Below are 21917 nucleotides of genomic sequence, written 5' to 3' on the forward strand. Positions count from 1 at the left end.
ACAGGCTTTACAAATCCAGCATTTAAAAATTCCCTTGTTAGTTTGTAGCCAGCAAGTTTTCTCTATTACCTCTGGGCTGGTGTTAACTAAGGCATCCCTCATAGAGGGTGATTTGTTGAATAAGATGGACACCCTCTCCAGTAGTAGGGGTCCTATCACACTGTCACTTAGTACTAACAGGCAGTTTTTTTTAATGATTCTTTGTATCTGATAGTGTTGGTTGCTAAATCTTGTTATCACTCTGAATGTAGAATCTGGCCTCCCTTTTGTTATTTTTTTGTTCAATGTTTTGGTTCACATTCAATAAAGAATCTCTGGTTGGAACCATTGATTTCACTATGGCTCTAGAGATGGTTTGCTGGCTGTACCCTCTCCCCTTGAATCTCTTTGTGCTCTCAGCTTGGGCTATTTTTAGGTCTTGTTCATTACTACATATTCGATGTAGCCGCAACATTTCCCCGTAGGGTACACTCTCAATAAGATGTCTGGGGTGGGCACTGGGCACGTAGAGAGTAGTGTTTCCAGCTGTTTCTTTGCGGTAAAGTTTACTTTCCAATTTATTGTTTCTTACATAGATTTCTGTATCTAAAAATGTTACTGAATTGGCACTTATTGTCACTGTAAAATGAAGATTAAAACAATTATCATTAAGTGCTTCCACAAATGACCTGGCTTCCTGCTCAGTACCTTGCCAAATAACAAACAAATCACCTATAAATCTGAGCCATGTATGTATATGGTTACATGGTTATGTACTAGATGACTGTGTGTGCCCATGAGGGCCACCTCCTCCCAGTATCCCATATGGAGACAGGCATAACTGGGAGAAAAGCTGGCCTCCATGGCAACTCCTCTGGTCTGCTGAAAAAGAAGATTATTAAACATAAAATTGTTATTTGTTAGGCAAAACTCTAACATTTCTAGCAACATCTTATTGTGTTCCTTGTGTTCAGAGGCTCTTTGAGACAAATAATGTTTGGTGGCTTTCAAGCCATCCTCATGCTTGATGCTCATGTACAGGGATGTCACGTCCATTGTCATTAATAGGTAGTTCTCTTCCCATTCCATCCCATAAATTTGTCTCAAGAAATCCGCTGTATCGTGAATGTACGATGGTAGTTTCTTTACATACTCTTGTAAAAAGAAGTCCACATATATGGATGTATGTTCCAGGAGACTTCCTTTAGCCGAAATGATTGGCTGCTCTGGCGGTGTAGTGGTGCTTTTGTGTACCTTGGGAATGAAATATAGCGCAGGTGTTACTGGATTGTCTCTTTTTTAAATATTTACATTCATCCTCCATAATCAGACCTTTGATTTTCCATGTTGTCAGTTTGTTATATTATGTTGTGTACACAATCTTTAAATTTGCTGCTGTATTTCTTGTGCGGAAGTCTCTATCATTGAGTTGTGTAAAGGCTTCCTCGAGATATTCATGCTGTGGCCAAATTACCACATTGCCTCCTTTGTCACTGTTCCTGATAATCAAATTTTTGTCCTTTTTCAGTTTCATCACCAGATTGTGATATTGTCATTGTTGATTGTTATATTTGATTTTTGTTTTCCCCAGATCTTTATTGAGTGTCTTCAGTTGTGCTGTTACGTTCTCGTGAAAGACATCTATGGAGTCTCTGGGCATTATAGGATTAAATGTTGATGCTTGTTTGAAAGGTGTTGGTTGTAATTTTTCCTTTGCTTTTCTGTTGCTTACATCTTGCATGGAGGCATCCTGATTTGTAGGTGCCTCTTTGGCAAGTACATCTAGTTGTTTTGCATTGCTCCAGAGACTTCCATTTCATTGAATAGAGGTACATCAGATTGTTACAGATTAGGAAATTCTTGTAATTCTATTTGTATTCCATTATTCATCCCATATTGCATGTTCTTCAATTTATGATACTTTTTAAGTTTCAATTTTCTCACCGGTTTGTATACATCCAGCCTTGTTGACGCGTAGTCCAAATTAGCTCCTGGTGCATATGACAATCCCAAACTCAAAATATTCTCTTCCTTGGCTGTTTAGGCAGTTTTTGGGAGATTCATTACAGTGTTGCTTGTCATGCTTATCATATTTATGTCATTTACCTTTTCTGTCAATGCCCCTTCCTCTCTTTTTGGGGTAAGTTTGCGCACTGTTTGTTTGCTTTCCGCCTCTGCCTGCGCCTGAAGTTGATGATTATACCTCATTTTGTCTTGGTGGTCTCGGGCGGAGAGTTTGTCTCCGTTGCTGACATAAAAAAAACAACTCCTCTCCCAGTAATGTTTTTTTTTACGGTTGCCTGTAGAGTCTGGATTTCTAATTTCTGATTCTGACTATAAATATATATATATCTTCAGATGTTACATCACTCTACACTACTATACATTACTGAGATGGTCTAGGGCTGTGGAGCACTTTTTAAAGCAGACTATTGAGGTTACACCATCAGACTCAGATCCTCTTGAATATGATTAGGTTCTGCTTTGAACACAACTATTTTTAATGTGAAAATCAGCTATTCCACCAGCTTCGTGGGACAGCGATGCGCTCCTGTTTCACCCCAAGCCATGCATGTTTTCACATGGGCGGAGCAGGTGCTCCGTGTCTACGACAGGCTGGCATAGGAGAGAAATGTGGTTATCTGGCTTCATGTCATAGACAATCTGTGGTGTGAAGGGGTATGAAACAAAGTGCAAAACAGTTTGTGGAGCAAATTAACATCAATGATCTCAACTTGCATTTTACAAGTAACATCAGCAGAACTAAGGTCCAATTTTTATATTTGAATGTCTTCTGTGTCAACAACAAGCTAGAGACCCAACTTTATAGGAAAGAGAGGGCTGGACACATGACATTCCTTGCCTCCAGCTCCCACCCACCACACATAAAAGACTGTTTCCCATACGGAGAGATGCTATGCGGCAGGCGCAATTGTAGTGTGTACACAGATACCTTAGCATTCCAGAAAGAGATGACAGACAGATTCAAGCAGAGGGGCTCTAGCTTGAGCATACTCAAGAAAACACAGGAGGTGGGAAACGGAAAAAACAGGGAGAGAATTCTGTCAGGCAGTAAGAAAGAAAAGATACGGAAGGAATAAAATGAGACTAAGCTGATTGTCACAGACAGTGCTCAGGAGAAAGATTTAAGGTCACTTGTCAGAGGAAGTTGGAATATCATCCTGAAATCAGATCCAAGTAGTAGTCTTTTAGTACCCAAGAATCCCCTCATCACACAATGAAGAGCTAACTTTTTAAGGGACACACTTTTAAAGCCCAGCTTTGAGGTGGTCAGACAGCAATCTTGGTTGAGACCTAAGAAAGGCTTCTTTAACTGCACCAGGTGCAGGGCCTGTTCTATTGGAAAGAACTGCACAGAGTATAAAACACAGTTTCAGAAACAACCTAAGAAAATAATGGGCCCTTTTAGGTGCAGAACTGAGTGTGTGGTGTATGTGCTAGAGTGTGGCTGCAATTTGTGATATGTGGGGAGCACTGTGCTACAAGTGCACATGCACATACTGCAAGATATGCAGGCAATCACAAACAGTGATCCCTAATTTCCAGTAGTACAACATTGCTCTGAATACCATGAGAGTGATGGGAAACAGATTGCATGTTTTGTCATAGATGCTATCCCACCAAATAAATGGGAGGGGGTATTGGGAGGCAGCCTTTGGCAGATTGGTATCCTGACGTATCCTGAACCTTGATTCGAAGTTGTGCTACAGGCTTAACACGGATGAAGAGCTGTATACATGGCTATGAGATGGCCACTTAGTAGGAGAGATATCTGTGTGGCCCCTTGGATGAGGTACGTTTTTTGGCAAAATGATATTTGGTATGCAAGAGTTGGAGTAAACATCCCTAGGTCCCCTCACTAGTAGTTCAATTGTATAAAGAATTTTAATTACACGAAGCGAGAACAACTACTGGGGCTAGTACATTTTAATGGTACGGGGAGGTTATCATTGCACAAGCAGATTGTGTATGTTGGATTAGTATTCATGGGCATTAATCATGACATAGCCCACTTGGGCTAAACTGTTGAATGTATATAAACCAATGTTTTTATTATGAGTCATTTTGTGGCCCTGAACTGGTGATATGAATATCATAAGTTATAGCCCCCTTGGGCTATATTGTGTGTGATACAAATACCAGATTTGGGCAGAGTTACCATGTGATATCGATCATCTCGCTGTGAATGTCATGATTCATAGCATTAATGGATCATCAAAAGCAGTGAAGTGACTCGTGACTCAGAGAACGTGATTTTGTGAAGATTATACGAGCATGACATTTGAGATTTTGAAATGCAGGATGAACTTTCAAAGTTCAAATATATATTTATGTTTGATTATAATGTAGATGTGCAACTCTATCAATATGAAGGATCAAACACTAAAATATGCTTAAAAGATGCATTTAACATGAAAGTTAGGTCTGTTGTCACTATCGATGGTGAAGTAGCACTTGTACATAAGAGCACTTGCAATGGCTGTGCGATATTGTGTGATCAAGGCTGTTGGTGGCAGTCGAAACGCATCACAGTGTTCTACACATGGTGAAATAAACACTGAAACTGAGCAAGAAAAAGCAGGCTGTATCAATTTGATGTTGTGTCGGGCAAATGCCCTATGGGATAATATATATATATATATATATATATATATATATATATATATATATATATATATTTATATATATAGATAAATATATATATAGTTCATCTGCCACTGTTGCAACTTCACCTGCTACACTGGAGCCCCCTCGGCTCCCTTACGACTAATCCGGATGTTCAACTCCAGTGCATGCTTCTCAATGCCTGATCCCTCAGCAAACACACCACAGAAGCAATTAAAATTTGGTAGGACGAAGCACTAGAGAAACTTCAGTTGACAAATACAAACTGAAATTTAAAAATAATAGAAGAGGTAGAAGACCAAGATTTTATGATTGTTGCATGTATTCACATGAAAACAAAAGAGGTGATTTATAAATAAGGATGTTCCAATAGTGGTTTGCAGTATTGCAAGGACTGTGCAAATGCTAGAGAAGGTTTGAATCTCGATGTTTCTAGCTGCCACATCACATTACTTCACAGGCCCTGCTGCTCTACAGAGTCACCCAGCCGGTTGATAAGGTAAGGTGGACATGGAAAACCTTGTACATAGCACAGCAGATTTTAGACCAGATTTCAAAACCTTTGGGGTGATGCTAGTATTACACTAGTGTGAACTAAGGCAGCACAAAGCAATGCATGCTAGTTGCTAGGCAGCATAAGTTATGTTTAGCGGATGAAATGTGACCTATCAGAGTTCAAAGACCACTTTGGATCAATGGGGCATTGCCAGGGGCTGAAGAGCGCCTCACACCCAAAGGTTTTAATGCAATGTCCACTCTAACTGAAATAAAAAATGATGTGAATCAAGAGTTTTGTAACTCAGTGGCTAATTTCTTTCAGAACAAGGTTCAAATAGTCTATATGTTCTCATCAAACCAGCTGACCAATAATCTAGGTGAAGCTGAGAATACATTCTTAACTCTGACTGAGTTTCATCCTCAAATGAATTTTACATGATAGGTAATATTCTCACGCCTTTTCCCCTCCTCGTTAGCATTCCATTAGTTAACAACACCTGCTTGAAGTCATTGAACCCTCTTTCAGAAGAAGATTTTCAAGCTCTACCCTGCCAAATTAAATCCTTCATTGATCCCTGCCCTCCTGAGATCCTCCGTGTTACAAAAACACGGGTTAACCCAAGAAGTCACTGGGACCTGGGCGACGTATTGATACAGACAAAGTGGCCCCAGATGAACATGCAATAAACTCAATTGTAACAAGGATAAGTACATACACAGGTAATTATAACAACATTGTTTTTAATCACAACGTGTATTATATAAGAATCATTCATAAAAATGAGTACATATTATATCACATTTAATGCCCCTATAGGAATGAAAATAGGGAAGGGTAGTGCTGGGATAGTGAAAGGATAAGGACTAGGAAAGAAGGTCATTAAGACCAAAATACAACAGAATTTGTAAAAAATTGACACAATGGAACAATTAATTAATCAGATACTTTAGACAATCATGCCTCAAAGGAAATCAATAATAATAAATGATGAAGGAGGCTGAACACAAGAGGGAGTGTCGACGTTTCGACCCAGGTGAGATGCAGGCGTGGATAAACCTTGCTAGAGGGTCTTCATCAGGACAGGGGTTGTGGGAGGTGGGGCAATGGATCTGTCAATGAAAATGCTGACAGTAGGGGCTATCGAACTGTAGACAATGAATCAGTGTGTAGAATCTGCCGAAGGCAGAGGGGGAGTCCAACTGCAATTATACAAAACAGGGTATGGCAGGGTTACCGCTGAACCAAATGTAGGGGCAGTCCTCTTTGCTTCAAAGGAGCGGAAATCTGCTCATGGCAGAACTGCAGCCGAAAAAAGGGGGTGGAGGATGGTTCAGCTGTTGTAGTATAGTGTAGACGTGTGGAGATCACCGCTTGGTTGTCTAAAGGCGGTCGTAGTCACACCCACAGGGCAAAATCTAACAGGGAAATGCTGTTGAAGCACGTAGAGGTTCAATCATCGGCGTAGCGCAAGCTTCAAAAGAGAAAGGTTCTATCCGACAACCGTCATCGTTGGTCTCCTGAGACCAACGATGACGTTTGTCGGATAGAACCTTTCTCTTCTACTTTCACGATCACGTCCCTTTGATTGTATATGTAGTTAGAACCACGCAATTAACCGGCGTTTTGAAGCTAGCGCTACGCCGATGATTGAACCTCTACGTGCTTCAACAGCATTTCCCTGTTAGATTTTGCCCTGTGGGTGTGACTACGACCGCCTTTAGACAACCAAGCGGTGATCTCCACACGTCTACACTATACTACAACCCCCCTGATGAAGACCCTCTAGCAAGGTTTATCCATGCCTGCATCTCACCTGGGTCGAAACGTCGACACTCCCTCTTGTGTTCAGCCTCTTTCATCATTTATTATTATTGATTTCCTTTGAGGCATGATTGTCTAAAGTATCTGATTAATTAAGTGTTCCATTGTGTCAATTTTTTACAAATTCTGTTGTATTTTGGTCTTAATGACCTTCTTTCCTAGTCCTTATCCTTTCACTATCCCAGCACTACCCTTCCCTATTTTCATTCTTATAGGGCATTAAATGTGATTTAATATGTACTCATTTTTATGAATGATTCTTATATAATACACGTTGTGATTAAAAACAATGTTGTTATAATTACCTGTGTATGTACTTATCCTTGTTACAAATGAGTTTATTGCATGTTCATCTGGGGCCACTTTGTCTATCTCCTGAGATCCTCCAGCTCACGGTGGATGCCATTGTTAGACACCTGAGGGACGTCTTTACCAAGATGTACAAGGAAGGCTATTTTCCAACAGAATGGAAGATGGCCTCTATTCTTCCTCTGTTAAACAAATCCAACCTGGATAGCAGTGCGCCAAACAACTACAGTCCTATATCTCGGCTTCACTTGCCTGCCAAAATGGTAGAGAAGGCGATCAATTTAGAGCTCACATCTTTCATCGATAATCATGCACTTTTAGATGCTACACTATATGAATTTAGAAGCAGACACAGCACTGAACTAGCCTTGATTACTGCTTCTGAGGAAATAAGTCAAACGTTGGACTCTGGTGGAAATGCTGCTTTTTGATTTTTGATTTCAAAAGATTTTATTAGAAGAAAAAATGTTTTACAATCACAGTACAGAGTAAGACAAAAACGAAGGCAATACTGGTCTTGCTGTCGCGTCAAACATAACTGTAGATAAATTCTGGCTTACTGAGACGCTTGAGTGATGCTTATACATAATCGACTTATATCCTTGGCAGCACTTTAGCGTTCATGTGCGTTGCCTTCGTAGGTAGGAAAAGACGATGTATAGAGGTGAGTATGAGAAAAGGCGAGAGGAGGAAGGAAAAGAATAAAAATGGACGCGAGTTTGGTAGGTGGTTGGTGGCTTTGACTACAGAACTCAGTGACGGGCGGCACGAGGGTGGGGGGGGTGGTCGGTGGTGGTGTATGGCGGTGCGGTATGTTCACGGCGGTTTTTGCGAGTCAAGGTATTTGTCCAGGGAAAGCCACATCTCGTTGCCTGGGCTGTCCTAGAAGGTGTGGTTTTTTGTTATGTTGTCTGCTCCCCTTAGGAAGGTGACCCAGTTGGACCAGACTTTGAAAGTGGCTTTCCCTGTGTCCGTCCAGTTAAAAAGGATAGTCTTAGTTGCCGCCGTGAGGAGTAGGTCAATGAGGCTCCTGTTGTTAATAGAGTGTATCTCTGGGGCCATGAAGGCGTTTGTTACGCTGAGGATGTCTAGTTGTGATGTGTACCCCCGTTACGTTATAGATGAAATCTCTTACCTTCCCCCAGAATGACTTTACTTTAGGGCAGTGGATGATAATATGTGCTAAGTCTCCTTTCTGTTTCTGGCAGTTCCAACATATATCGTTGTTTCTGAGCCCGACAGCCGCCAGGCGCGCCGGAATCCAGTACGCTCTATGTAGGAGCCAGAAATTCGTTTGTGCTGGCGTAGTGGTGACTTTTTTCCTGCTTGCTGAATACCAGAGTTGTGCCTTTTCTCTATCGCTAAAGTGCCCGGCGTGCAGCGTTTCCCAGTATTCTATGGTCTTCCTATTTAATCTAGTTGTCTTTGCGCTTAGGAGTTTATATAGGTGTGACGTTTGGTGCCCAATTTTGTTGAGTTTGGTCAAGTATTGATGGATTGTTGGGACCTCTTTGCTTAGGCCCACTTTGGTAATTGCTGCCTTTATTTTAAGAAAGTCATATAGTTCTATGTCAGGGAGCTCGTGCGCCCATTGTAGGCTGGCGAAGGTGGTGGGGGACCCGTGTTCCTCTAGTTGGAATGGGGTGGAGATTCCCCGCTGAGGACATGAGGCTAAGGTAAGTATACTGTCTTTGTATTTTATTTTGGTGTTGAACCAAATAGATTCCCATTTTGTGTTCCTAATGCTCCTCTCCATTCTTTTGTCTACATATAGGAGGGCGTTTTTGGTGTTTTTGAGAATTATGTTGCTCGCCTCTGGGTGTTTGTTGGCGGTGAGGAGAGCCGCTGGGTCAAGGCCCCCCAGTAGTGCTCTCTCTAGCTCCAGCCAAGCCGGCGTATATCCCTGTTCAGGCGTGAGCCAGTATATGCCTTGTCTGGCTAGACAGGCTGTCTGGAAAGTCTTAAAGTTTGTGACGTTGAGCCCCCCCTAGGTCCTTGCTCAGCATTAGTTTCTGGAGGCTTACCCTGGCTTTCTTACCTCTCCAGAGGAACATATTTGTCATGGTGTTTAGCTTTTTGTGAAAGTCTTCCGTTACTATTAGTGTGAGCATGCTCAGTAGGTAATTAACCATGGGGGTTATCATCATTTTTATTGTTTCTACCCTGCCCCACCAGCTGACATACTTGGGGGACCATGTGTCTAGCCTCTCTTTTATCTTATATAATATTGATGTTTCGTTGTGATCAAGTGTTGACTTGAGGTCCCTGTCGTAATAGATACATAGGTATTTTAGGGCGCCTCTTTGCCAGTGTAGTCCTGAGGACCCTAGAACGTCCTTGGTGGTGTGAACATTGAGTGGCTTGCATTCGGACTTACTTCTATTGAGCTTGTATTCGGCTACCTTTGCATATTCATCGATGGTGTTCATTAGTGCTTCTATCGAGGGCTCTGGGTCTTCTGTCATGATGAGTATGTCATCTGCATATGCCGCTAGTTTGACCGTATTACCCTTGACCGTCATCCCTTTTATCTCGGCGTTTTTCCTGATCATGGCCAGTAAGGGTTCTAAGGTCAGTAGGAAAAGTGCCGGGGAAAGTGGGCAGCCTTGTCTGGTTCCTCTTTCCAAAGATAGGACCTCTGATGTTCGTACGGGTCATCGAAGATCAGGGTACGCCCTTTGTCCATAATTCTCAGTTTTGCCGTGCCAGCAAAGCTAAAAGTGATTTTGTCCTTCCTCATTCTTTCTCTCAGTGCCAGGAAGCCTTTCCTCGTGCCCACGGTTTGGCGTGAGAAGTCTTGTGTGATTATTATTTTATTGTCCTTCAATTTTAAGGTCTGATTTTTCCTTGCCACTGCATAGATGGCCTCTGTTTGCTGCGACCGTAGGCGTTTGCAAATGATTGGGCGCGGCCCCGACCATTTTGGAGTTTCATCGCTGGCACACGATATGCTTTGTCCAGTTCGAATTGTCTGTCGAACTTGAGGCCCGTCATTTGTGGGATAAGCTCTTCTAGGAGGGCTGAGCAGGATCATGGCCTGTCCTCTTCCCCTTCCGGGACTCCGAGCAGCCTTATGTTCCCTCTTCTGGGACAGTCGTCTTGCTCAGCCAGCTGCTTCTGGAGGGTACTGGTGGCTTTGGAAACTGAAAACAGCGTCTTGTTCGACTGTGTGTTGACATCCTCGATGTCGCTTATACGCGTTTCTACAGTGTCCATCCTACTGTTTGTTTTGTGTTGATACACTCTTATAGCTGCTAGCTCTAGCTGCCTATTATCGATTGTTTGTTTGGTGGACTTTGCAACTTTATTCCCTTCGTTGACTTTCCTGAGGATCATGTCCAGAGCTGTGTCGTTTTTCAGCTTGAAACAAAATTCTTCCAAGACTGAGGTCTTGCTGTTTGGTAGAAATTTGATTTTCTGGTCTCTAAAGTGGTGGCCTCATTAGCTGGGGGGGTGCCCACTCCAGTTGCTAAGCTGCAAAACCTCACAGTTTACTTAGATTACAAACTCTTCTTTGTAGGCCATGTTAATTCTATTACCTCTTCCTGTTTCTTGATGCTAAAAACACTCAGAAAAATATTTGCTTTTATTCACATGATTTAGAGAAATCTGTTCTGTCCATTCTCATAATGTCGAAAATTGATTTCTGCAGAACCCCTTCTCCAATATTCAAAAAAGGTTATTAAATAAACTGCAGATTATTCAGAACGTGGCTGCCCACCTTCTTCTGGCTATCCCTAAACAAAAGTCAGTAGCCCGTGCTCTCCCTTTACTGCACTGGCTCCCTATCAAAAAGCGGATTGATTTTAAGGACCTCTGCATTTCAATTAGAGCATTACATAGTTTGGGATCCACGCTTTCAGTGGTTTGTCCCTTCTAAATCGCTACGATCCTTATCTGCATTCAATCTTGTGGTTCTCAGAGTCACAAGAGTGAATTGAGGTGGCAGAAGCTTTGTAGCCTGTACAGCCAGGTTATGGAACTCCATGCCACCAGACCTTAAGAATAAATCTGATCTTCTGTCTTTCCTTAAGGCCCTTAAAACCTGGCTTTTTAACAAAGAGTTTTCATGTTAGACTCTGTATCTTCAGTTCAGCTTATTTCTTCCAATAGATCTACAGTTCCTAGACACCCCCATGTAGTTGAGTGCTCTACAAATCCAAATTCCATTTAATTTCATTTCATTTCTGCTATTAGAAACAGATGGGGTTTGCCTTAAAAAAACGAATGCCTATTCAAAGCATGCACGAACGAGAGGAAATGTGCTAATTTCTCATAACAAACCAACACATACCATGTCTGTTTAAGAGCACAACACACATCCAATGCGTCTGACAATGTTACTGTTGCTTAAGCATAATAATTTATACTGGAATGGTATCCTTTCAGTTCCTTTGGACAGCGCACTCCGGCCTCTGCCAGTGGTGGAAGGTTGTGAGTCAAGTGCAGCTGATGATAGCAGCATCAGAGTGATTTTAATAATTATGGCTTTGCACGGTTTTTCCTTTACACAAGGTAATCTAGATAATTTAGATGCTGTGCTGCACTGCCTGAAAATTTAGTAAAGATATAGCCACAACTCGAAGCTAGTGTAAGAAAAAAGGTTTCCTGCATGAGGAACAGCCTAGATGTTGGGAACTGTTGGAAAGAAAGCATTGGAATATATTTAGTGCCTGAAAACCTGTTGGTTTAGAGTAAGGAGGTACATGATTTTCTAGAGGGAGTACACAAAAACAGCATTGGCCCATGCTCGATTTTTCCAGTATGGCTCTAGATTCTGTCTATATCATTCTTTAGATCAATGGAAATGGACATACACTGCCTTACATAGCTCTTATTGTGTGTACAGCAATAACACATAATCTCTTTCCCTGATAGTGGTTGTCCCCCTTGCATGAATGCCCCTTGTCTATGTCATCCTGTCCAGTTCTTGAGGAACATCAGAGACCATAACTCTAAGATCTCTGTTGTGTGACCAACAGGACACGGCCTTTTGTCCATTGGGTGTTCTGTGAATTTTCATCTTATCCACCACTTCCCGCCCTTTTTATAGTCTGGCTTGACAGCGCAGCTGTTGCCAGGCAATTTTGTGATCATCACTAGAAAAAGTATTTGGCCCCGCCCACATGTTGGGAGCCAGGAGTACATGTTTTGATTGGAAATAAGTTGTGCACTTCCTCAAAAAAAGTGCTTGCCCTCTAGCAACTGTGATAATTTTGTTTATTCATCCAGCTACTTTGAAAGCTTGAACTTTCAAGGTAGCTGGATGACATTGGAATGTATTTAAAGTGTCATAGATAACTAGATAATGTGTCTTACTTTTCTCTGACAGCAGCACAGATAAGAGGAGGGCAGTCATTAACCTACAAGGACTTTTAGATCCGGCTTGACAGTGCTACTGCCACCTGATCTTTTAACCTACACCAATATTAGTCTACATCTCTTTGTTTCCAAACAGATACATATATATTTCCATGCCATTTGCTTCTAATGCTGCACTTTACCATAAAAGCATTTCTTTAAAGCCAGACCTATTGGCAGTGCCCATGCTTGTTTTGATTTCACGCCTTTTTCCCCTTTCTTCGAAATACCAATGTGCCATAAAAAATAGGTTTGAATATTATCATGATTCACTTTACAAAAAGATAGTACACAATGGGTGTGATATTAAGTTATCATTTTTGTAACTATTTACAATTAATAAGATTCTCTCTTTGTCTGCCTTATTAAATTAACAACAGGTATTAGTGCACTTAACAAGAATTTCGCAAAGCAAAGTTATTGCTCTCACAGTAGATGCGAAGTACATACAATACCTTATTTCACTTTGCAAGATTTTGTTCCAAAAACTTCAAATTGTCTACACATGAAGCAAAGCACATGTTGAATTTCAGACTCTTTGACAGCTTGTGCCACCAGGTCATGTCTGGACACCACCACCCCCTGAGCATAAAACATTTTAATGATCACTGCTACGAATCCCTTTCCCCCAGGGGCTAAGCATGCACTAATAATTGGTGATTATAACTTGTGGGGGCAGTCTAATCATGGTCTTCGGGCTCAGGACATGGATACCTCTAGGGAGCGAGTCTGAGGCAGCATCCACGCATCTCTCACAATTGGTATTCATGGAAGGGCAGAGGTGGAACGAACGTGGGGCGTTCCATGGCATGCTGGTGTGCAGAAAGGCTGGTAGGGCAGGGAAATGGTAAGTTAAAATGCAGCCAAAGGTCTCCCATTCATGGGTGTCTCATGGGTGTAGAGTGAACAAAATGCCAGGGCATGCAGAAATGACATCACCCATTGTTTAACCGCCCCCCTATGACGTCACAGGTTGGACCCAGACTATGACCCATGATTTCCTAATTATCTCCTATTTGCTGTTAAGGGCTGGAGGATATGAATGAGTGTGTACTAAAAAATGCAAACATGATGTTTAGTTCCTTTTTAGTTTTTGTTCCTGCTGCTATCTTCATGACCCCTGAGAGCAGGAGGTGGAAGGGCAGTGCCAGGGTAGCAGAGAGCAAGTAATGGTTAGCAGATGCTATCCTAATTGGTAACATGGGCTACCAATGAAACCCGCAAGCTGTCCCCTTTTTTTTTGTATATGTCTGCATTGACTCATTTCTATGTATTGGTTCTTTTGTACTGCAAGCCCACGTGGAGCACTGTATTTAGTTGGGTGAGGGGGTTATAACAAATCATGACATTATACACATGCATGTGGAGACAGTGGTTCTATGATCTATACTCTCCAAAATGGAGACTGCAGAATGGCTGCGGAAATCAATGCTCTTTCAAAACCTGAACAAATATAGCGAGGAAGCACTGGAAGCTTACTGACTGATAAGAGCTGCCTCGTAGTGGAAAATGTTTGTGAGGGACTGTGCAAATGGCATTGTGGGCATCAGGTTCACAGATATCTGTATCATAGAATGCTGCATGCCAATGGCCAGTTGTTTGGGTCTGCACCCCCTGTCCCTGAATAACGTAGTGGTTGCAAAACAGATGCTTTGTGAAAGCAGGGGCAGGAATGCTCTTTTACTTACCGGTAATCTTCATTATTCCGGGTCCCGTTGTCCTCGTCCCATTCATTAACAAAGTGGAGATAACCAACTCCCAACAGAAAAAAAGACCAGTGGAATGCTGGGACCCTAATCCTGCCCCTCCCACCGGGAGTACATAAGTAGTAGTACTTACCCAGCATTCCGCCTGAACAACCAAGCCCACACAGGAAGGCTGGCCACCTGGGAGGGAGCGAGGGAGGGACGTATGAATGGGACGAGGACAACGGGACCCGGAATAATGAAGATTGCCGGTAAGTAATAGAGCATGAGCCCCAGGTCCCTTATGTCCGCGTCCCATTCATTAACAAAGTGGAGAATACCAAAGCAGAAACCCGGCCTTCCAAACCTGCAAATGCAACCAGGAAACCACATCAAACGCAGCAACCCAAGGGAAGCAAAAAGGAGGGAACCGCAGGAAGCAACCTGCCAGCAACCCAGAACAGGACAGCAGGGACACAAACAAGGACCGGAAGGCCAAGAAAATGGAAGGCCAGAGCCACAACAAGGAGACCGCCAACAAGGGAAACTGGAATCAAAGCAACCAGGCCAAAAACCCAATAGGACACGGCCAAGGGAACCCACTGGACAAGGCCGACCAGCCTAGAACCACCAGGAAGGCCCACAGGATCCGGCATCACCACAGATACTGAGCAAACCCTAACCACCCCGGAGAAGACAAAAGAAAAGAAGCCAAGGCCAGCCCACAGGGCGCCGGCACAAGCACGCAGACCAACAAGGAAGGAGGGAAGCACAGGTCAGGCAGCGGCCCAACCCACCTTCCCAAACCGAATGATCCAACCCCCCCAGGGAGCCCAGAGGACAAGGCCCCCGAAACCCCACAGAGGAGGCCCAGTGCACAGGAAAGAACAGCCAGCAACACCAGGGCCACCAAACGACAACCACCAAGCACCCAGTCCAGATGGAGGCGCCACAGCAAGGGAGCAGGCCAGGAGCCAGACCCCAACCAAACAGAAAAGGACAGGGAACGAACCAGGGACCAGAAACCCCAGAAGGCCAAAAGCCCCCCAAGAAAGGAGGCCACAAAACAAACCAGGACCGGACACATAACCCTAGAGCAGCAGGGGCAGAGGAGGGAAACCCCAAAGGCCACAGGCCAGAGGCGCCCCCAGAAAGACCCAGCAGACAGCCGACCAAACAACAGAGAGGACAGCAAAGGCCGGAAACCAACAACCCGGAACTGCACTGGTAAAGCAAGGGGGAGGCAGCGCCTCCGGCCAAAACCCCAAAACCCCCAACCCCAAAGGGAGGGAAAAGAGGCAGGGAGATAGCCGAGGGCAACCGGAAACCTCAGGCAGACCCCAAACCAGGAACCAACCAGGCACGACCCCGCCGAACCCCAGAGAGCAGACAAGAACAGGAGCCAACAGGATGGTGGACCAGAGAGAAAACAAAAGCTGGGAAACCCAGAGAGTGCACAGGCAAGGACCCAGGGCTGTAGAAGGCGGCCAACAGGCACCGAAAAACAAACAGGAGCAGGAAAACCCAGCGGACCCCAGCAAGACACTAGCCAGGCCCAACCTCGACCCACGACGGGGACCATACGAGACCAGGACCTCCCAAGGAGCAACCGCTCCAGGATCCCAGGTGGACCCCCAACAGGGAGAACCGCAGCAAAGAAGAGGGGAACACAAGCGTCAACGATCAGGACACAGCAGCAGCGAAAGGCAGCCGAGCCCAAACAGCAGTGGAACGAACCCTGGACCTCCATGGACCACCAGAAAGGAAACCAAAGAGGCGAACTACCACAAGGAACGCATCCCCAGGGGGACAGGAAAAAGAACAAACCCCAGTCTAAGGAGTGCCATCACGCTAGGGCAGGAGGACGAACAGACCAGGTGCCAGGCACACCAACAGAAAAAGTCAGGCAGCAAGAGGGCCAGAGCAACAAGGCCCCCAAGGGACAACCAGGGGCAGACCCCAAGGCGTACCACAATTGCAAAGGAAGAGCAGGAGCCCAATCACTCCAGCAAGAAAAAAATGAAGCAAGCCACATCACCCAGCAGGCCCGACAGAGACCCAACCAAGACCGAGCAGCACCGCTGGCGGAACCAGGAGGGGCCAGCCAGTACCCACCGAAGCAAGCCAAAGGCAAGCAACAGGGAGGCCAGCCCACAGAACAGGACGGTGGGAGGCAAAGAGCTCAAACCGGAACCGAAGGCAGCTTGGGCAGAGCTCCACACAGTGCACAAGGTATGACACATGGAAGCACCAGAGAGGAACCAGGCGCAGCCCCCGGGAACAGGGAGGGGAATCGAACACCTCACCCCACCGAAAAAGAGCAGCCCCAATGAGGCTCCAGAAGCGGAGGCAATCCCAAAGAGAGTCGGAACCGCACACAGGAAATCGGAAGACGAAGGGAACCCACAGCACACCCAGCGAGGCACACGTCCCATCCGAACTGGCCGGCCAGGAGGGACCAGAGCCCTGCAGCACAGGTAAGGCATAGGCAAGGCCTTCCGGGAATGGCTGGGCAGACACATGGAGAATGCACGCCCAAGCCAGACCACAGGACCTCAACCCGCAATGCCCTCAGGAAGAGGGTCGCGCAGAGGAGCGGGGCAGAAGGAGCAGCCCACAGCACAATAAATCACGTCACACAAAGTCAGAAACTGTGCATCAACGAAGACAGGCAATATATCCCCACATCACACATCTACACAGGAAGTGAACAGACTCTGCTCCACTGGCGTGCTGCTGGGCGCAGTGTCCGGTGGCATGACAGCCCCATCCCAGGCCCATCCAGACCCCATGACAGCAAGGGAGGCAAGGTGACATGGCCGTGAACCCATGGCGGAGCACAACCCATGTAGGCTGAAAGTCATATCCAGGGAAATGCAGCACAGGGAACGGCAAGCCCAAGCCAGGCAGGACCCCTCCATGCAGGCGCAAGATGAACCACGGACACAGCAGCACTACCAGGGAACGTCCACACACAGGCAGGTACTGGCCAGGAACCCCGTGTGGACCCAGGCCACCACAAGCGCCCCAGCCGGCAGCCGAGGCACGCACATCCCCACCTGTAAAAAGAACACAACAGTGGGAACAGGGAAAATCTGTCAAGCGAAACTCAAACGGAGTGGGGGCCACCACCAGGAACAAGGCCCCCACACCAACAGCCAGCCTGGGAAACACCAGGAACACTGTAAGCATGGCACGTCACCCACCCAGCCAGGCTCCAGGAAGACGAGCACGTGACCCGGAAGGAACTGGGATGCCAGCACCGGCCACAAAGGACCGGGCAGCAAGGCAGGGCTGGCTGAGAACAGCAACTGTCTCCCGCAAGCCCAGCAGTCCAGGAGACAGACCAGCAGCCGGGTGTGGGAAAGGAAAGAAGAGCCTCACTCAATCCCAGCAGGAGCAGCACCAGCACACCATGTCCATTCTGTCGACAGACAGAAAAAAAGAACAGGCGGAATGCTGGGTAAGTACTGTTTATGTGTGAGGGGCAGGATTAGGGCCCCAGCATTCCTCTGGTCTTTTTTTCTGTCAGGAGATGGTTATCTCCATTTTGTTAATGAATGGGACGAGTACAAAAGGAACCTGGGGGCAATGGAGGCCTGCTATCACTTGCGGGAATTCACCTCTGTTTGGGCAGCCTTTTGCAGTTATTCACAGAAGCAGTTTTACCCTCATCTCATCGTAAGAAATGGGATTATTATTGAGGGTGGATGACTGTCCACCTCAAGGAATAAGCTCAACCCTTGTCAGGGTGAACACTCAAAATCATTAAATTAACCTACACTCAATCGCCTGATAGCTATGGCACAGAGCAGACAGGCTTAGCTTAGGGTAATGAGTAGAGTAATTATAAGTACCAAAGAGTGAAAATGCCAAACAATAAAACTCCCAAACCGAATCAGAATTTAAAAAAAAAACAATATGTTAACAAAATAACACTGAAATGACAAAAATTCAATAATGGGAACCACACATATGAATTTTTAAGACTTTAAGCGAAAATAGCACAAAAATCCCTTAGTGGAAATGATAGTATATGGTCGCAGTAAACGGGTTCCCATGGGCAATTTGCGGCGGACTACAATAGATCATGAACCAAGTTTGTCCTCGTCAAAAATGTTACCTTCTGAAAAGATACTTTTAAATCCCAGCCACAAGAGTACACTTCTAAGGTCTCCAGAACCTTAGGAGAGGCCATTAGATACTCACAGGTTGTCAGGGCGAGGCAAACACCGAGGTTCAGTTGCCACTAGTCAACTGGGTACTTTCAAGAAAAGGCTTCTGTGAGGATTTGGGTGCATTATATGGTATGGTTTGTGCAACCTTACTGTGTAATAAACTGACAAACACTGTCTTGGATCCTGGCAGGGTCACTTGTATACCCTCTAGCTCAATCCTGGGTAACTGTGGCTTTGAGCAGCAAGAAACAAAAGAAACCATAACAAGAAAGTCACACAACACAAAAAAAATCTGATGCCAATTTAATAAAAATAATAATATTTTGATGGATTTTTAGAGTCCAAATGAACAAAATCTACCATAGAGTTCCTGGATATATATATTTTTGAAGTAATTGTAAATGTCAGTACTTTTAGCCACAGCTGCAAATTAGCATTGGTAACCGTAAAGTTTAGAAACTTTTGAAAAGTTTAACAGAGTAGTGTTTGTCTACTCCGGCCCATCTAGGGCGACCACATCTGCCAGGGAGAAGGTCAAGGATAACTAAGGAGTATTTGTCAGTTAGTTTGTCATCAAAGCATTCTCCTGTCCAGTTCTGAACTTTACATCACAACTGCCATAGACTTTAATTGAGTGGTCCTGATGCAGGAGATGAAGGATGCTCAAGGATGCTCTGGGTGCTGTGCGGTTGATGGGGTGTCCTTGTGGTTACTCCTTGGTCCACGGGTCAGGTGTGGCGACTGGCCACAGAGGTTAGGGTCCCAACAAGTCCTTTTAGAGCCAATGGAAGGCTACCTAACTCTGGTCTGAGTGGGTCCAGCGATATTATTTGGTTGAGGCTAGTGTCCCTCTTGGGTGACCTATCTTGACTTAGATGACGCTCATGGGTCCATCAGACTCGGTGCAACTTTTGGTCTTTGAGGATCGGTCTTTCGGGATGCTCAGCGGCAAATCTCTAAAAGTGACTACTAATTTGCCAAGTTGGGCTACTTCAGCTTTGATGGCCCTGGTGCTGGTTCCAGGGGGGTCAGCCGACTGACCCCTGGAGTCACTTCTTTGATCTGGGGCTTGGGAGCAACTTTTCCTCAAGCCAGGAGCCACAGGCACAGTCCTCTCTATGCTAGTCCAAGGTGTGCCAGATGCAGTACAGCAGTAGTGAAGCCTCTCTTTGCCAGGTCCAGGGGTCAATAAGGCAGTACTTCTTCATTTGTTTCTCCAGTTCTGTAGTAAATCTGAGGTTCAGGGTGACAGGGGTGCCATATTTATGGCCAGAATGTGCCCTGGGGGGATGATGCAGTCACAAGCAAATGGGTTACCATGACTCCTCCTGCCCTGTGACAACTTCTAGCTCTGTGTGGCATCCAGCAATCCAAGAGTGCACAATTCTGCCCACTCCCAAGATGTCTGAATCCCTTCTCGGATGTTAGGAGCTTGATAACCCACCCTAGAGGTGTGGATACCTTTCATCTACACACTCACTGGAAAATCGGTTTGGGCTGTGGCCTCCCCTCTCTGTTACTGCCACCAGCCTGTCTACCGGAACAAATGGGCAACCCTTCAGGAGTGTGATCGTCATTTGCCCAGCAAATGCAGCTTTGCCTTTGAAGCTCACAATTTGGGCAAAAGCCCTGAGTGGCTACCTGCAAGGGAGAGGTAACAACTCTCCCTGGAGCAAGCTTCTATTGTTCCTGAGCCTAAGAGTTGTTCACACTACTCCCCAGGAGAGAAGAAGGTTGGCTGGTGGTCAACAGCTGTGTGAGGCCACTGGACAAACTGTGCAGCAGAGTGGCAAATTTCTATAAAATACAATTTCTTAAAAGTTGGGTTTAATGCCACAATTAATTTGATACCTCAAAGTGCTGATTTTAGTAGCCCCTTTCAGAAGTTAGCCAGGCTGAGGCGTCAGCCAGTAGCCCAGTATTAGCCAACGGGGCTTCTAACTTTTCCACAGCAAAAACAACAATTTGGGGGTTTTGATGTTAGGGCACATTAATGATATAAGTCCTACTTAATAATATACAGCTCCCTGCATTAGGGTTCGGTAGGCCTTCCTTAGGGGAGACTTACATATATTGTTAAGGGAAGTAGGGAATTTGCCATTGGTTTAAATGGCAAACCCAGACTAGCATTTTTGGAACTGTTCCAGGCTGCAGTAGCAGGCTAGGAGCCTATTTTGCACTTTGTCACACACAGGGTGGCACAGCCAGTGCTGCAACCCTGGGTGGACACTCTGTCTTACATGCCTTGGGTACTATATACTAGGGACCGATAAGTATGTCAGTCTATGACGATTGGGGGACAGTCAATCTGAACTGCCTTTTTTAAAAGGTTAGAACACTAGCACTGAGATTTGGTTTGCAGCCCTCAGTGCACTCTGGGGATCGAAATACCAGCAGCATCAGTCCAAAACTTTAGAGGTGTTCAGGCAAAAAGAGGCATTTTCTCCACAGCCTCTTGCAGCGTTTTGTGCCCCTTTAGCCTCAAAGGAGGTCAGCCATCTTATCCCTGGAGTCCATTTATTTGTACTGGTGTTCTTCTGATCTCTGCCTGTCAAGAAAGTGATCTGACGAGGGTGCCTGGGGATACCACATTCAAGCGTGCCACAAGATAGTGGGTGTGGGTGACTCTTGTCCCCTCAAGTAATCAATGAGGTTAAAGTTCCCAAGCAGTGATCTACCTACTTTTGCAGTAGTTCATGTTTGCTTTATTGGAAATAGGCCCAAAATACAAAATGTCAGAGCAAATGCAACATGGCGAAGGTCTTCGGCCACACTAAACTTGGGCTTGGAAGCTGGGGGTGTGAGTGGGGAGTCTACTATGGTAATCCTAGTGTCCTAAATATGAAAGAGTTGATACTATGAACTCTAATTTTAAAGAAATTATTCCAGATAATCAAATTAGGTCTGCAACTCTCTGACAGAGCCTACCCGTATCCGTATGATAAATGCAAAACTCAGGTAACCAGGGGTTGCCTAGAAACAGAGGGTTCCAACCAAAAAAGCCCATAGGTTGAATCTCAATGCGTTAATACATTATAATCAATAGTAAAAAATATCTATCAAAAAAAGATACAATGCATCTTCCTGCACAGCAACTTCCCTAAATATATAATCACTCTTTATTAATAGCGCATATTCATTTTTCAGTAACCAGGGAGCCTTATTTAACAGGACAGACTTACATAGAGTTGGGTTGGATTTCGTAGCAAATATCACCACACTCATTAAAATAGACAGTAAGTAATATGTATACGTTTATTGTCTTTAATACAAATCAGGTCTCCCATTGTGCTCTCACCAATGCACATATGTTTTTTGGAAATCTGTCCAGGACAATTATGGCAGCTTTTGGGTCAGATTTTCTGATCTGTATGATTTCTCTGCAGCAGCTTTCTCAATTATATCAGGTCTTACCATTTATAAGGATCTTCGGTCGAC

The sequence above is a fragment of the Lissotriton helveticus genome, chromosome 5_1, assembly GCF_964261635.1.
Source record: "Lissotriton helveticus chromosome 5_1, aLisHel1.1, whole genome shotgun sequence".
In the NCBI taxonomy this organism is placed as follows: domain Eukaryota; kingdom Metazoa; phylum Chordata; class Amphibia; order Caudata; family Salamandridae; genus Lissotriton; species Lissotriton helveticus.